General features: G+C 41.5%; 1 long non-coding RNA gene across 3 annotated transcripts in view; it reads left to right on the top strand.

Moving 5' to 3' along the window:
• LOC116157178 (uncharacterized) overlaps positions 1-18,578 on the top strand; it is a 302,223-nt gene that overhangs the window by 260,224 nt on the left and 23,421 nt on the right. The gene's annotated exons all lie outside the window — the stretch shown is intronic.

Below are 18,578 nucleotides of genomic sequence, written 5' to 3'. Positions count from 1 at the left end.
GTAGTTTGAAAAGCCAGATATACAGAAGATGGTTTTTAAAAAAATATTCTTCAGTGTCTCCCACATTCTAACGAAGATTTTTTAGACTCTCAATAGCAATTAGTAGAGATCAGGCTTGGCGTGCTCTGTGCTCCCGGTTACTATCAATGGGCTCTAATTGAGAACATGTGTTCATTTCAGCTGGGATTATTGTCTGGCTGATCACAATGGAGAGTCTGAAAGACAGCATCTGGCAGAGTTATTTTCTGACATCACCTCTCAGTCCCATCTTCCTTTATAACTGCTTTCATTCAGTACATGACCCACCAAGTCAGAGGGATATCTGCACCAGAAACAGCACCAGCTCTAATATCCCTGTGGGCCCATCATTGCAATCTTTGCATTGTGTGCCAAGCACTAGGTACCATTCCTTAAAGGAGGTACTGGTTCCAGTTACCTATCGCTGTGTGACGGGTCATCCCCAAACTCAGTGGCTTAAATCATTAGTCTGCAATTTGGGAAGTGCTTGGAAGGTATGTCTTGCATCCACTCCATATAGTGTTAGCTGGGGTGGCTTGGCTGGGGACGGACAATCCACCTCCAGAGGGATGCTCTCACATGGCTGGCAAGTAGGTTCTGGCCGTCAGATGGGAGTTCAGCTGGGGCTCTTGGCCGCTGGCTTCAGTTCATCCTCCAGTTGATCCCTTCTTCATGGGGGGTTGGCTTGGGCTTCCTCACAGTAGGAGCACTTGATTCCAAAAGTAAGAGTTTCAAGAACAGAAGATGGGAGCTACCAGGCTGTTGAGGCTCAGGCCTGGAAGTTGTCATAGGGTCATTTCCCATTGTATTGGCCAAAGCCAGCACAGAACCTGCCTGGACTTGACTGGGGCGTAGACTACACCTCTCCAAAGACTATGTGGCCAAATTCAATCTCCTACAACAAAGATTGCATTTACAATTTTGGATGAATGACGGTTTGGCTTGGCATCTATGATTGAAGAGTAGTATATTAAATTGTACCAATGGCCAATAATTCTGGATTCTAAATATATATACCTATTTTTTAGCCTCCATACAACTTCTTCACATACTGACTCTATCATTTATGTCTGACTCAGTTCTCCTCAAGCACCAGGCTCTTTTACCTCTGGCTTGTTATAAATGCTGTCTGCACTCCTGCAGCCTCTCTGCCAGCTCTTCTGGGGAGTTTGCTTGAGCTTCCAAATGGAAGTGCCCCACCTGGGTGCCTGCATAGCTTTTGGATGCATCTTATCAGAAGAGCTATCACAGCTCAGTGGAACCTGACTACAGGCAGGTGATCCGCCTTGTCCATGTTGACATCCCCAGCACAGAAGGCTGTTCCCGGGCAGTCGATGCTCAGTACTTACTTGTTGAATGGTTGACCCACATTCTGCCCTAAATGTTTGCATTCTTGGAAGGCTCTGCAATTACCATTGACTTTCTACTGTTATTTGATACTGTTAGAACTCACCTTTAGGTTGTCCATCTCTTACCTGGAGAGACTGGAATTTCCGTGATGTCAAAACTGAGAGGATGAAAGGAAATGTCGCTCAAGTCCTGTGAGAGGCAGTGATGAAAGCAGCCGGACGAACAAAAGCACGATCGTTTTGTGTTAGAGATGATCCGTTCCATGATGATTGTGTTGAGCCTATACTAAGCAGGGCATTTCTCCACAGTTTTCTATGTAAAGAAGAGCTGCACAAAGCAGCGGGGACATTAGCTATGCCTCGTTCATCTCCATTGGCCCCCTGGACATTTTGAAGCAGGATATATAAGCCACGCTCCAAATTGATAACAGGTGTCTGATTCCAAGCAAATGTCACCAATCTTGCCTTTAATGCATCGTAGCAGAACATGATGGGACATTAGCAGAGTGCAGTGGTGCATACTGGAAAGAGGAATGAACATGGGATTTGGTAACACTGTCTTATCAATTGAATTTACAATGGATATTAATCTTGCTTATTAAACATGAGAACCAATGAAATCTTGAATTCGATGCTGTGGGTAAGACATCTCATCTATTTCAGACAGTTAGGAGGCATCGATCAACCTGGGAGAGGCCCTTGCTCAGTCTGACTGGGAGATTATACCCTTTAGGGGTGGTATCATGAGGGCTTTTATTTCTATTTCATTTAACCTCCAAACATGCATGGAGCTATAAAGATGCTACTCACGGCACTGAATGATGTAAGGGCTACAGAGCAAAACATGACACCACCCCTCCCCTCAAGGTGCTGTGGCCAGCGAGTGAGCATGAGGGGAAGGTGAATGAAACCAGGTGGAGCAGATGGCACCGGGGGGCTGGAACAGGAGCGATCTGGACGCTGCACTCTTATCTCTAAGTCCTTGCTAAGGTTAAAATTTTTGAGCCTCGGTTTACTCACCTGTAAAATGATGTCGACTGCAGTCTACCTGCAGAGGCTCATGGCGAGAAGGCAAATAGGGAAAGGGTGAGAAGCTCTAAGTTCTGTCTCTTTCATTGTCTTCAACAACTGCCGAGCTCATCGCAGGCGGTCAGTGATTGGTGACTGCGTGAGGGATGAAAATGCTTGAGCACAGTGCTCGGCACATGTTAACAATTCAGTAAATGTTTGCTATTAAGAGAGATGGTAGTAGCATGCCAGTCATGGGAACGTCAGAGATAACGGTACTGTTGCTGGTGGCGACAGTAATGATGACAGTGACATTCATCATAGCTTAACTAGGAGCACAGAAAATGAACAGATAAATAACAAGGGATAAAGCTAATATGATACATTAGCTATGTTCTGAGGGGCCTGGAACAGCACAGTGAGGGGTTAGGACTTCATTCAGAAGGTAAGGCCGCTTTTGAAGCCTTCTGAGCATGGACACCCGCTCTGACAGCTGTGCGGAACGTGGCCTGGGGGTAGAAGTTTCCTAAGCAGCTCTCGATTTGAGTCCGTTGCAGGGATTCAGGTAGGACTGGGCACTGAGCAAGACGAGAGGCAGGGACCGGAGAAGGGTGAGGGGTGAGGGGTGAGGGAGGGGACAGGACATTGACAGCACTGGGTGGTTTAGATGCCGTGGGAGAAGGAAGAGCCAGAGGATCTGAACACTGAGAGCCCAGACTGTGATACTGCTGCGACCGGAAATGGAGATGTCAGGGTTTTCAGGGAAGATGAGTATTTTGGTTCAACATGTGTTTGCCTTGCTAGTGGGACACCCAGAAATCAAACAGGTTATTGAAACTGCAAGTCTGGAGTGCAGAGGAAAGTTGACGCTGAAGAGCTGTTTTTTTAAGTCAGAGAGCTAACATTTGGGCAGCGCGTGGCATTGCTAAGGAAGGGGGACAGGGAGATGGAAGCAGGTCCCTGCCACCCCATTAAGAGACAGAGCCCAGCTGACTGGGAAAACCGAGACCTGTCACTTGCGTCCTGCACTGGACAGGATGGCAGAGGCAGTGATCTTCCGAAACAAATGCCTTCCAAACTTTGCTCCCATTTCGGTGGCCATTCTTTTAAGCCCTCTTGTGAACTCACATCTTTCCCCAGCCCCACAGCCGGAAGCTCAGTGAAGCCCCCCCTTTAGAAAGCACGGAGTCACTAGTAGAGGAATGTCTGAATAAGAATGAATTAAACCATAAACAAATGACTTTTTTTTTCACTAAGCAAGAAACCCAGAGTGTATGGCTCAATAATGCTAGCAATGACATTTTATCTTTCTGCTCTGCCATCCTCAGTGTGACCACTTGGCTCCTTCTCAGGCTCAAAAAAAAAAAAAAAAAAAAAAAAAAAAAGCTCCTGCGCCTCAAAGAATCACATCCTCAAGGGAAAGAATGGAGAAAAGGGCATTTCTCCTCTCTCTCCAGCACTTAGGATAAAAAAAAAAACCTGAACTCCGCCCGCGCTAACTCCACGGTGGGCAAGGGGAACCCTAACAGAACACCGTGACCGGGCCAGGTCCCCCCATCACCCACATAGCTCCTGCTACACAAAGCAAAGGACTTCCAAGGCCACGGCACGTATTCTGTTTGGCTCTTTCTTCATGGGATCACAGAAGCCATCACCTCTGCTCTATATGTCACCTTTGCCTCATATTCCCCTCCCAGATTTCACCCCTCAATTTTAGTTTTTTACTTGTTCGTTTGTTTTTTACTAACAACATCAATTCTTGGTGTTGACTCGTGGCTTTAAAATAATAGTGGGCATCAAAGTTATCTCCTTTGTTTTACCCAGCTTAAAAGGTGTCAATGCATGGGTCCCTGAAGTTGGTCTCTGTTTGATTCTAATAATCCAAGGTTTGATTCTAATCTAGATCCTGGCTTTGCCCTAAGGCATCAGTGCTGGCCAGGATGGGGCTATCTAGGCGGCCCTGCCCTAAGTTACAAATGAAAAGGTGGATTAGAAGGCAAAATGGAAAAAGAGAAATACACTTCCACAGATTTCAGCCCAGGTTATCCCTGAATAGTCATTTATATGAGGAATAGCAGTTTCACGGCAATAAGAATTACAGCATGTTAAAGCAGAAGTAGCTGGGGAAAGTAGAATTTCACCCTTATTAGCTGTTAATGCATTAGCATGAGTTAGTTTGTCAAATTATCAAGTCAACCCATTTAGTTAGGATAGAGAAAGAGAAGCTAAAAAAACGAAATGCTACTTCCGTCCATTTTACAGTCATGCCTGAGGATGACCTTAGATGGTACAGTGTTTGGCAAAAACCTGTTGAATTCTGTCCTCTTATATTCTAGCCTGCAGGTGTCCAAAGGCCGTCCATCCCTCAGGGCCCCAAAGAAAAACTCCTCTGTGGTCAGCTCCTCGCTCAGCAGAGACCATCTTTCTTTTGAAATCCTAGGAGACATTGTTTACATCGCTTTCATGGCATTTGTAACTGTCTACTCTGCATGGGGATTATTTTTATGTTGTTTCCTTATGTGTACTATTTGCATACATGAGGTACCATTTGTTCATATGCATTATGTGCTCTACGAGAACAAGCACCATGAACAGAATCTGCAGGTGATTTGTCTTTATCTTGCAAAGCCCCGTCATACATGTGTGTTCAAAATGTATTTATTGACTGACTGCATACATTGTATTTGAGAGCTCTATGCATGTCAATTTTAATTTTACTTGCTGTATTTTCTTATGATTTTTTTTTAGCAGTTAGCTTTAAAGCCATCCTCTGAATATGGTTTAGACTGTGGGGCATAGCAAGTAGAAAGATTGCACATTTTCTTTCCTTTTATTTCAAATTATGATGTGTCCACACACACACACATTCATGCAGACATACACTCCCACACACTCCCACGAAGTTAGAAAATTTGAAAATGATCTTGACTTCCTTTTCTTCAGTCCCAAACATCTGTGTTAATATGTATTTGTGAAGGAGAGGCAGCAGGTGGAAATTCATATAGCACCCCTCTACCAGACCCATGGTGTGCAGACACTGGATACTCCAAACTCCACATCAGTCCTGCCTTGCAGGAAAAGCATAAATTGCTCACCCAGGTCATTAGAGAAGTCATGCTTTCCGTTTCTTTCTGTGTTATCGTCCGAGGCTGCTGCAGGGAGGGTATGTAAAATTCAGGAAGGGACTCTCCGGTTGCGTGAGAAGAATATTTTCTCAGATTAACTCTGAGACAAAAATCCACAAATCTTTTATGGGATCAGGGTTCTAATTTCAATATTACTGAGAAGCTTTAAGAATGATTCACCCTGGGCAACATTCGTTTTTGCGATTCCAGTTCCCCAGACAGGCCTCTGTTTTCAGTGCGTTCTGTGTCTCTCAGCCCTGCACTCTGAGGCGAACAGCAACCCCGTTTCGAAAGTATAAATGTGCCTCCAGGCCCTAATCCCTTCTGTGTAATGGGGCATTTGTTTCTCTTCAGTGAACAGTAAACCTGTAATTCTCTTTAATCCTGAGCGAGGTTGAGAGAGCAGGGATTTCAGTTACTCACTCTCCCACCTACCTTCCTGAGGCTTTTCCCTGTCATCAAAGACCCTTCAGAATTTTTACAAATCACAGAATATTGGTCTAGTTAGTCCGTAAAAAGATGCTACAAATGGAACTCGGAATCTAGGTCAATTCCATCATCTAGGAAATTCTGAACAAAGGTTGGATTTAGTCCAGAATCTGTGGCTGGCTGCTGCCTGCTCCCTCTCAAGCCAATTCCAAAGCATTGAGGGCTAAAACTTGATGAAATGAAATATGAGTACAATAAAATATGTAGATACAGATACGGTTATAATACATTTATGCAGAGGAAAAGCTTTTCTTGTAAAATGCCCTCCCCTATTCCAAGCTGACGTAAGAAGGAATTTTTTAGTGTGTGGCAACAGCATGAAAGATAAAGGAAAAAAGAAAAAGAAAACAAGTGCTTACAGAGGTCCTCTGACCTCGGCAAACTTTATAAGCAAAATGTCACTCTGTTTTGAAACAGCATTTCTAGACCAAACACGTTTCAAAGTCTATTTCAAGCAGATTTTAACTCAGTGCTAAGGAATCTTAATCCTTGGAACAACTCAAATTTTCCATTCCTTGGGGGCCAAGAGATTTAGATATTTAGAATCCTTGTGGGTTTCCTTATCTAGCCAAACAAATAAAGGTCTTTGTGTGACTTCTGATGCGATCCCTGCACAAATCTGCCCTTCTAATTGGGATACTTGAGGAACTAAATCATGTACAGAATTTCCTCCCCAGTGACTTCATATTAGGGATCTCAAATAATTCTTCTATTGAGTTCTTTAGTGTAGCAAGTGCTCCATTCCATTCTGAAGATAATTCTTTGAAAGCAATTAAAAAAAATTTAGTCCAACATAATTCATTAGCAATGCCAGGAAGGGATTAAGAGGAAAATACATTTTATTGATAATAAATTGCTGTCTTTTGCTTTCATAGATATGAACTAAATACTTATTGCTTGTAGCTACTAAAATTTAATTTTAGCAAAGCACAATTTACAGATTGAGACAAGGAGTTATTATAACTGGAGAAGATGACAGAGTCTGGTTTCAGACTGATCCTTCTAATTTCCTGCTCTGACTACTGACTGATTTCTCTTGGCACAGAACTAGACATGTAAGAGAGTTCTACTTGGGTGTTAATTAGGATCTTTACCTTGACTGTGCTTCTGACAGTGTTTGCATATAACCCTGTTCCTTTCCTAATAGAAAGGTCTGAAAATTTTTAAGCACTGTGAAAATGTGTTAAGGAAACCTAATTCAAAATTGGAGTCAGGAAGCCAGGAAGGGAGAGCTCTAACGCACGTGCCACACTGCAGTGCACAGTCCAGCAGGAGGGACGTTTCCTCCCTCCGCCAGCAACAACCCTGGTCTGCAGCCAATGAGAAGCTGCCACCACTTAGAACTCTCATTTTTCTCCAATGGTCTTTTGCTCAGAACAACCCCTTCCAACTTTCTCCTTTCCTCTATAGAAGAAAGTTCCCCTTTGTCCTCCAGAATTGCCTATGATTCACCACAGTTTGTCCCAAATTGCAATTTCTCTGCTATTATTTTGAATAAATGCTTTTTTTTTTTTTTTTGCCTTAAATAAAATTGCTTTTTGCTCTGGCTAAAGTTGACATGAAGGAGGAAGGTGGGAAGAGAGGATCCACAGGTAAGTACACAAGTGTAGGGGACGACATTACAGATGATCAGGAGGAAGGTATCCTTGAACAGATCTAAACAGTAGTTAGGATGTAAAGAGAGGTCATTTCCGGTCCAGGATGAGAATCTGAACCTGTGACTTAAGAACCTTGCTCTTATGAACGCCAACTGAAGTGACCAAAACAATGGAACAGGGGAGAAGTACAAACGGAGCCCAGCAGCAGTGGAGAGGGCCTCCCACATGCAGAGACACTGAGGAGCTTACTCAAGATATGGGGCAAGGAAGACAGACAGATGTGAGAGAAGGAGCTGGCAATTTCATGCCCACAAGGGTAATGACCACCTGAGCAAAGTGAAGGGAATCTCAGCCAGACCATCCTAACAACTTTTGGTTGGCACAAAATGAGCTGGAGAAAAGAATGAACATTGGGTAATATGAATTGGCACATTTTTTGATCCTGAAAAAGAAGACTGAGAAATGCACTGGGTGCTGAATCCCACCAGGAAATATGACAGTGACAACTTCAACCACCACCACCACCACAGCAAACACTTCTATGGTGTTTGCTGTGTACTGGGCACGGGGGTCAGTGTTTTATAGATACTACCTGCTCAGTCATCATGTTGCCGGAGAATAGCTTCTTGCCTCACACAGAAAAGAATTCAATAGCAAGTCATAGTAAAGTGAAAGCAAGTTTATTTAGAGAGATACACACTTCATAGACAGAGTGGGGGCTCTCTCAGAAGGCAAGAAAGAGAGCGAACAGAGGGGCAGTGTTGCTAGTTTTTATGGGCTCCGCAACTTCAAATGCTAATGAGTAGGAGGATTTTCTAGCTACTTTGGGGAAGGGGTAAGGATTTCCAGGAATTGGGCCCCCCCTGCCTACTTCTTGACTTTTTATGGTCAGCCTAGGAACTATCATGGCGCCCGTGGATGTGCCATGAGGTTCAAGGTCTCCTGGAAGCCGAATCTTCCACCACCTTGGTACAAACCAGTTTGTCCTGTGTTCGATTTCTCTGTCACTCTTTCAGTGGTGCCTTGCCCCCTTCCCTCCTGTCTCATTCACAGCACACCTGTCAGGTGGGCACTTTATCCATCTTTAAAGATTAGAAGAAACTGAGTCATGGAGATGCTAAGTTAGGATAGGCAATCAGGAGATGATAAGATTATCTTCCTGGTCAAATTGAGTCAACCAAATATAATTAGAGCTATTAATAGATTTCCTGTAATAAGCAGCCTGATAGAAAGCATCATGGGAAAAGAGCCCCTTAATAACAATAGTGGAGATACAAAAAAATGTAAGAATAAACTAAATGAGAATATGCAGGATTTATAATGAATTTTATACAGAAAAGTATACTACTTTATGAAAAGACATAAAGAAACCCATGAATAAAATAAATGGAGAGAACACATTCCAAACAGAATCACCCAATAACAATATCTGTATTTCTTGTCTAATTAGTCTAAAAATAAATTACTATCAATCAATATCTGATTAGGATTTGAAAAGGTAGGACAGGCTATAATAAAAGTATTTATTTTTATTTTTTAAGTTACTTTAATTATTTATGTAATTAATTACATAAATAATACACAAATATATAATTTCATGGATTAAATGAAACTACTAGGGGCAAATATATTTAAATAGTGGCATGGTTTGGGGATGAAAAAGGCCTTTTTCTATTATCACTGTAGGAATCAACTCAAATGAAATAAAATCTGAATTAAAAAGCAAATGAAAACTGAGAAATCTGTTGCAAGCCAAGGGAGATAAATGATATTTATTGACTAAAATTGTTCTAAATCAACAGGAAACATGAAAATTCAATTACAAATGAGTAAAGCACGTGAACAGGCAATTTGTAGAGGCAGAAACAGAGATAACTGAGCATATATTAAAGTGTTCAGTCTCACTAGGACTCAAAGATCTAGCAATTACAACCACTATAAGCTGTAATTTCCATCTACAGCTTTCAAAATGTTTTCAGATATTTTCCAGTGCTGATAAGCACAGGAAAATGGACACCTCGATACATTTCTGGTCATAGTAATAGACACAAGAAGATGGGAATGAGCAATTTGGGGCCCATAACTACTATTTTACAAGTACTTTTGTTCTGGATGAATTAATTAAAGTATTTTTAAGGAATGTCTGAGGATACAAAAGTTAATTTAAGTTTTACAAAAATTAATTTATTACAAACCCATTGTATGAAGTGGTCTATGATATTGGGATGTATTTTGTGTAATTATTGTCATGAGGAGGAAAGGATTTTTTACACTTTGGAATTCCTCTCAAGGAAAGCATAGTTATTTTATTTTATTTACCTTATGTAAATACTCATGATATAACATGCCATAAAGTATGATTACTAAACTCATCTCATAAGACATTTTCTTGTTTTTAATCCTGAAGTGAACAGCAAGCATAAAGAAAGTGAGGCAGAAATCAAGGGAACTTGGAAAAGTAGCTGGAGTCTGAGAGCCAGATACTAGCTGTGCTAATGTGACTAAACTTGTGAAGTGATTAACGTGCGAATATTTTTTTGTGAAACCAGCCAGAGAACTGAGCTTCACAGGAGATTTACAAGAACACAATATGTGGGGCGTAAGATCTGGAGGTGGACAGGCTGTGAGGACAGGAGCTCTTGGAATTCCAGAAATCATGGGAAGGGGTTTGGGTTTTATAGGTCCCGCCCAGATAATTATCCAGCTTTCCAATGTCATCAAAACTCAGATCGAGTTTTATAATCATCACATTTTTATTACTCCAATTTTTCAGATGATGTGCACTTTTTTTTTTTTTTTTTTTTTTGGTCTAAGCTAATATCCTTTACCTTGAAAAGTACAAGCTGGCAAGAAAAAAAGAAACACACAGGAAGTATTTTCTGCAGGGCATTTTACAAGTTACTTATGTTGCTAAAAGTATTTTCTATTTTCCTACGTAAAATTTAATTTAGCACCCTAAGCTTACTTTCATTTCTTATTTTTCTTAATGTTTCACTAAGAAACGCTAATGTTCATTGGTGGTGATGGTTTCTTTTTGTTTGGTTTTGTTTTAACAAATTGAAACCTGAGCCCCTGCTCTTAGTACTTGCAGTTTGATGGTATCGAGTGGCCTCATACTGAGGGAGGGATGGAAGCTTTATTTGCCTTTGACAAGCTGTAGTTAGCCACTCCCCTCCCCGGCTTATATACTTCAATTGATTACTTTATGTGAACTCTGACGTTAGACACTATTCACTTGTGAATAATTAACCATATAGATGATCAATTACTCATAACTCTTACTCATTTTGGGGACTTGAAAAGCACCATTTGGTTTCTCATAGGTTAATTTAGATCCTTGATTCTTAACATCCTTCATGGATAGTTTGGAAATTAATCAAACTTCAAGGTCAGTTTCCACTCATCTTTGCTGATGCGATGGATTATTTGATTACTTGAAGCTGCTCAAAGACCTAAAGAGACTAGGTGAATTGAAGAAGATAATATTGGTAATGAAGGTAGAACTATTGAGGAATAAAGGGCACAGTCATACATTTTTAGTTTTAAAAAAAAATCCTTTTTAAAAAATTAAACAAAAGAAAACCAATTATAGAGTAAAACCTTAAAAAAGAGCCAAGCCTGAATTGGCAGGGTGATCTCTCAGGTAGAGACTTGTTTTAATTTATAAGTTCATAAATTAGCATCTCCTCACCCCCATTTTTTCCAAGCCCACAGTCAGTGCCTCCAAGATAAGGATCATAAACTTCTACACAGAATCAAGAGAACCCTGAGCCCTCTGGGGGTCTCTTTCCTTTCTAAGGCCAGAGTCCCCGTGTGCTCGTGGGAGGTGGCAACAAGTGTCTGCGAGCCTGGGGAGGGAGATGCTGGCTTCCTTCTTCTCACCTTTACCTTCTGTAGATGTAAAGCCACAGCTGCTGCTCCCGCAGCCAGACAGCCAACTTTATTGAATTCTACCAAGTATATTTTCCTAGTCTCTAGTATTTGTCCTAAGCATTTTATAATACTTTCACCTTAGGCTATCCTGATAATCTGAATAAGGTATGTTGGTTTGGCTATCTTTAGAGTCGAGTTTCAGGTGGCACATGTGTGCACAGGTCCTAGCACCCTGTGGGAAGTAGACCTAGAAGCTGAGGAGCCAGGGGTGAGAATGGGGAAAAGATTGAACCAAACCTCAGTACTTTGACTTACTTTTCTCTGTACACTGGTTCGTACCCAGAATGCTCCCTGATCCCTGCGTGCAAATAGGTCCCTGGGGAGAGAAAAAGTCCCCTTTCTGGTCCTCCAGACATCATCAAGCATGCCTGAGTCCTAGGGTAACACAGTTTTACCACTTTTAATCACGTTAAGTTGTCATTCGGTTCTTCATGGTATGTTTATTGAGCACTTACTATGTGTCAGGCACCATGGAAGGTACAAGGACAGAGCTGCCCTTCTGTGCAGGAGACAGACTATTAAAAAGTGTGCAAATAAACAGTGCAAAATAATTAGGCTTGTAATGAGGAATAAGAAGGAAATAAAGAGGGTTCTAGGGTAAAGAACAACTTGGGTGGGGAGAGGGTCAGAAAAAGCCTCTCTGAAGAGGAGATAATAAAGCTGAGGCCTGAGAAGGATTTTTTTTAAAGAGTTAGTCGGGCTATTCCAATCAATTTTAGCAGAATGTTTTTTTTTTAAATGAAATTATTAGTGGAATATCACTCAAAAGCAAGTAGAATGGGCTGCTCTGATGGAAGCCAGTTAATGTTGTGGTTCTGCCAACTTAGCCTCTCCCTTAACCATCCTCTATCCCCAAGGAGACCTCAGATATTCTCAGGGACCTCCTTCTAGTCCCAGGATGGGTCCTTGACTCATGGCAATCAACCATCCTCAGAGCTTGACCCAGGGCTCTGTGAAACCCAGTTTGAAAACCATTTGCCTGGGTGGGGCCAATGAGCAATGGCTTCATGTTGTCCTGCCCGTTAATCAGACACGAAGATGTATATCTTTGACTCAACAGTTGAGCCGTGTCAGCTCTGACACAGATTTCTCCTTTATGTCCTAAACTTTCAGATGCACAAAGCACCACAAATTGCGTGTCTGCTCTGTTCTTTGTCTAAAGCGTCAGCGATCCATGCCCTAGCTGGAAGGCTGTGCTCACTTGGATTGGCATTAGATCATCAGTGAGGATAACAAACTCCTCCTTGGTGTCTTTAATGAGAGGGAGCTTTGATTAAATACTGCGAGGCTTAGAGTTCCACTTGGACATCTTGTCCTGAGACGGCTGCTTCTACCTCTGCCTTTTGTCCATTCATTCCTATTTGGTACCATGTGAGGCAGACATAGGCGTTTGGTACTTTTGAGTCATCAACATGTTTTTTTTTCTTATTTTAATTTTACTGAAGTAATTAAAAGAATGAACTACTTCAAAAAATAAAAGTACTCAATTTAGGCTGCTTGTTATTGTTTTTAGTTACGTAGAGGTATCCAAGCATAATTGAGAAAATAATTTAATCAAATCCCTCCCACTGTGGTGTGGGGAGAGCATTTGCATATGTGAAATACCTCACCAGTTATTGTACATGGCCATTTAGTGACCTACAGGACAAGCTTCCAGGTTTTTCTTATATAGTCGAACTAAATTTCATTTGGACTGAAAAATTTTTAAAGTCATGAATGATTCAAGTCCATCAGCTGCAGGATAACTAAGGATGCACGAATTGAATTTTCTCTTTAGGATCACTGGAATTTAAATAAGACAGTGTGCTTTGGTAAACCTATTATATAAAGATCATAAAAGCATCATCTTTCAAATGTCATAAAGAGCTAATGTTCCCCTGGTGAAATCTAAATAAATGTAAGCTATTTCCAGCTTTGATCTCTGCTTTAATTTTACTAGAACTCCATTTTAACAGCCTGTGCCTAGCATTTTAAGGACCAAATTGCAAGTCAGTATATCAAATGTACAACATAAAAGAGAATGCAATGAATTGAGCACTATCCTACTTGATAAATAATCCAGGTCAAGTAGACTTGGGAAGTGATATAGATCAGGTTGGTAGAGAGCAATGGAAAAAAACTCCAGATCTTCAAGAAGTAAGAGATGCCAGGAATATAGATATAGCCCAGCTCATCTCTTGATTTATATTATGTCTATCCTAGCCAATTAAATTCAGCAATTGAAAGTCAGAGTGCCTGAATTCCCATCCCGACCTCTTCACTATGTAAAAGTTCTGTGACCTTGGGGAAATTGTCTTAATTTATTTGAACCTCTTTTTTTGTACCATCTGTAAAATGGGTTTAGGCAATCTACTTCACAGCATGTTTGTGAGATTTAAAAGACAATTCTACATAAAGCATGTAACACCACACAATAAACGATCAATAAATGCCTACTCTTGTTATAAAACAAACAGTCATTGAGGGCTGTCATATGCCAGCCACTAAGAGAAGTTCTAGAGACAAAAACAAAGGTAAAAGGGTCTACATTTTCAAAGGGTTAACAGTTTCAAAGCATCTGGACCACATCATAGTAGGACGGGTTAGTAGAGGTATCCTAACCTAGGCCAAAACCCTGCTGGGAGATTCATGCCCTTTCCCCCATCGAGGGGTCCAGGAAGGCAGAATCCCCTGGGGTTTGCTGTCACCGACAGGCACGTGCCACTCTGTCCTGGGCTCCATTTAACCAGAAGTGACCTGGCAGCTGAATCGCGGCTGAACTGGCAACATCCCCTTCCTTGTCAGGTAGACTGCTGTGTCTTTCCCTCTTCTCTAGACATGTAGAAACTTTCAGGGGCAAAATGTCATAGGGACATGAATTCAGCACTTTTTGGTGATCTGGATATGTGGGTAGATGTGGGAGACACAGGATGTGACAGCATCTTTTCTGTTCTCCCACCTATTGATTCTTTTCCATTTCCTTCTAAGGAGGGGATTTCATAGACACTCCAAAAACCTTGGTCACTCACGCAGTTGTTACAAAGATGGTTCTGATGGCTGGGGGTCTTAGAGCTTGGCCCACACTTCAGTGTAGAGTTCAAATTTCATGGAGCACTTTATTATAATAGTCAGTAATTCTATATTACATACAACCAATGACTTGATTAGGTCCTAAATTTAATTAATGTATTTTAAAACTTTTTAAAAATAAAATAATGCAATGTTAAAAAAAAAAAAAGACCAACTCTCCTTTGGGTCTTATTTCAACAGGATTTTTTTTTCCTTTTTATATGTATAGATGCATCTCAATCGTCAAAAATGTTTTAATAAGTTTTATTAAGCAAATGGAAGGGGACTGAGCAGCGACCAAAATTCTGCCATCCTTTCCCTTCACTGTGATGCCGCCCTGTAAACCCAAGGGCATCTGCCGTCCCGGTCACTGGTCATTGCTGGCTGTGACCTCCCACTCCTGCAGGGCTCTGGGACTCCCCGGCATCTGGCCTCTTGCAGCTTTCCCTTTCTCTTCTTTTTTACCAGTGCAGACATGGAGATCGGCCCTTTCCTTGTTTCCACCAAAAATTACTCCCCCAAGATATTTTGGGTTTAGCAGATTTTACTAAAGATTTAGGATACAAATGTGGTTTGTGCTACAGAAGTGCAAAAAGCTGGAACTGATTATTGGTCTTCCATTTTAAAAATGTTTCTTGGCCCTTTACTCAAAATGAGATCTAGGCTATGGATGTATCAGTCAGCTCTCTTCTTTCCCCTCCCCTCCCCTCCCTTCTCCTTCCTCTCCCCTTCCTCCTCCTCCTCTTCCTCTTCTTCTTCCTCTTCCTCCTCCTTCTTCTTCTCTCTTTTTATTTCCTAAACCTAAAAAGACAGAGACTGCTCATGCCGCATATTCATCTGACAGACAGGACTTTCTCACGTCCTACCAGCAGAGTCCTCTTTTGTCCTTTTAAGATTTAAGCCTCACAATGTGCTCTACTGACAATAGACCCTCTTCACCAGGTGGGGAGACAGTAATGTAAAGATTTATTTTTCTTCTGATATGAATTACACCATCATTCCCTTGAAAAGTGGAAGCATCTCTAGTCAGCTTGTGTTTTTAATGTTTCCCACTCCCCCTTTTAACACTTGGTATTGGGTCGCTGTTATTTTAATCTGATCTTGAGCCTCAAGAACGTGTCAGTTCATTGATGGATTTTATAAGTGGTTATCCTTGGTATGGGATAGTTTAAAAAAAAAAAAAACTGTGTTCACTCCCAAATTACTATGATGCCAGATCAGTGTTCTTTTTTAGTAGACATCCTAGAGTCGGAGTCTAGATCCCCTACGCACTGAACGTCTGACCTCGGGTAAATCACTTATCCTCCAGGATGATAATAGGCCATAGGGTTGTCATGAGGGTTAAACGAAGTAACACAGCAGGTGGCGTAGATGCTCAGAACATGAGCAGGCAAGTTGCAGGCAGGTCTTCAGAGTTGTGGTCCAGTTAGGCTGTGAAGTAGCCTGGCTGCCAGCTCCTGGTACCCATCAGCCTCCAAAGCACCAACAGCTACACCAACAGCCTCCATTTTAGCGGAAGAGCCTTAGGAATCTTCTGGAAAATGACTCCCACTCAGTCAGCAGAACCACGACTCCTTTGTACTAAAATGATGCAGTTAAGTAGGGCATCCAGTTCACCCAACAGTAGGGTCCTTCTTACAGAAGTTTCCACCATTCCTGGACTTCAGAATAATTTTTATTAATCAGTTGCCTGGAACCTTCACATTGAATCATTTCTTCAGAAACAAATAAACAAACAAAAACAGGACTTCCCAGCCCCCCTTGCTACACCTACCTCACAGCAGGGCGCAGGGACGCTTCGGAAGGCACTATTCCCCATTTGACCGTTGCCCCCTAATTCCCACTCCCCCAGTGAGAAACTCATCTCCCTCCTCACCAACTCGCAACTCAAACTAGGTGTCCTGTTGTACTGAGAAGCCCCCGAAGGAACACTGGAGGCTGGTACCAGCGAGCACGTGGCAGGGGAGGACAGATGGCCTGTTGGGTCGGAGCTCCAAATCCCTGAGCTAGCTACACAGGATTACACAAGTTTTCACTAACTTACTTAGGAAAATGTATCAGCAGAGCTCATTAATTTCTAAAATTAAATTCACAAGGGAAAAAATTTGAAGCACAGTTTTTCCATGAATTTTTCATGGCCTCTGTTACTCATTTCAGCAGAGATACAGGACCAGGTGGCAGGCAAGCATCTCTTTATAAACAACAGGACTGGGATGTGATTCCCTATGAAATGCAGCTAGAAAGCCCCAAGATGGAAAACTCCCGGTGTGTAAACAACCTGCCACCCTCCGTTCCTCTCTGTGGGAGCCTGACAGTCACTTGACATAAAACCTGCACCCATGACTTCCCTTTTTTTCATTCAAAAAGTTCAGACTTTTAAAGAAAAAAATATCAGTCATACTAGATGCAGGGAATCCAAAAGACCTAACTTAAGTGTGTCTTTCCCATCATTCTAAATGCTAATGATTCAGATTTGGGGAGGAAAAAAAGCTGAAGTGAAAGTCCTCACCTATGAAGAGGTGACTGGTCAGTGTGCTAAATTTCATCTCCACTAAATATGAGGGGAAAGCATGTGCACTGGCACTGCTTTGGGGGAATTAGGTTAAATACATTGAATAGTTGGGACCATGAAGGTTGAAATGGGAGTCAAATGGGAATTTGCAGAATTCCTAAACTTGAGTGCCTTTTAATATAATATTAAAATCATGAGCAATATCATTTATTGAGCATTTACGGTGAGGTAGGTGCATTATGAAAAAAGACCTTTAATCCCCACAGTAGCCCTGCAGGATAGAAACGACATTTGAGCTGTGAGTACTCTATCAGAGTGAAAAAGCCCAATTATGAAAGCCAGGTCTCTCTCATTTCAAAGCCCAAGACTGTTTTAAGTGGGGCACTTGGATTCTTACAGCATATGCACTGCTCTGACCTGTCACCTATTATGGTTGAGAACTCTGACTTCAGCTTTTATTTTGAATAACATTGAAGACAAGCATATGTCGGATCATTCAACTCCTTTCTATTTAGAGAAATTAGTATTTTTGTCTTTAAAATTCCAGATTGTTTAAATGAAAACAGGAGAGTCATATATGTGGATTTTACGTGAAACTCATGCGTGAAGATGCAACCAGATCTTTCGAGACAAATTTTACTTTAAGCCTCGTCCTAGTCTGCTAGTGCCCCTGCGTGTGAACAGAGACACACAGTCACACTCCTAGCTCCTCTTTCTCCTCCCCCTGAATCAGCTTCCCTGCTTCTCAGGTTCTGAGCTGGGATCCCCTCTTGGTCCTGACTTCTTGGGTAGTTTGGCTCAAGGGACATCCCCCAACCATCTCTTTTTGTGCTTTATCCCTGAGGGACACAACAGTGCAAAGAACAGGGCTCAGACTGGCTATGAAGCACTGAGCCCTGAAGAAATTAGTGACAATGGCATGGATGGTGGCCAGCTCAATGCAGGGTTCTTTACCACTGCCCCGAGAAGTTGAAGCTGAGTCCCAGACCCACCTGTCTCTTTGCTGGGTGATGCTTGAGGGCAAGAACCACATATCCTTCACAATTTTATCCTCTGAGCCTAGCACAGTGCCTGGGCTGTGGCAGATGCCCCATATATGCTTGCATAAAAGATGAAAAAATCTGATCTCATATTTCAGCCTCTAGGCCTATATTGCCACATGTTTGATCCTTGTCACTAAACTAAGAAATCTACAAGTAATTGTGGAAAAATCTGTGTTTGCATCATGCAGTATAGACACAGGCTAAAATTACACACACACACTTTATAATATGCTTTATATACAATGTATATCTTTCATATATATCCTGATGTATATATATTATCTATACATCCTATATACATATGTTCTTTATATATATAACATATATAGATCCTTTAATAGGTTTCTTATTAAGTTGATTGTACATTGAATTATTGTAGAAGAGGTATAAAATGTTGTGAAGTTTTTAATAAAATAGTTTTTAATAAAATATGATATGAAAATTTACTTTTAATT

Source organism: Camelus dromedarius, chromosome 13, assembly GCF_036321535.1.
Source record: "Camelus dromedarius isolate mCamDro1 chromosome 13, mCamDro1.pat, whole genome shotgun sequence".
NCBI lineage: Eukaryota > Metazoa > Chordata > Mammalia > Artiodactyla > Camelidae > Camelus > Camelus dromedarius.
This window is presented reverse-complemented; position numbering and strand designations above follow the sequence as displayed.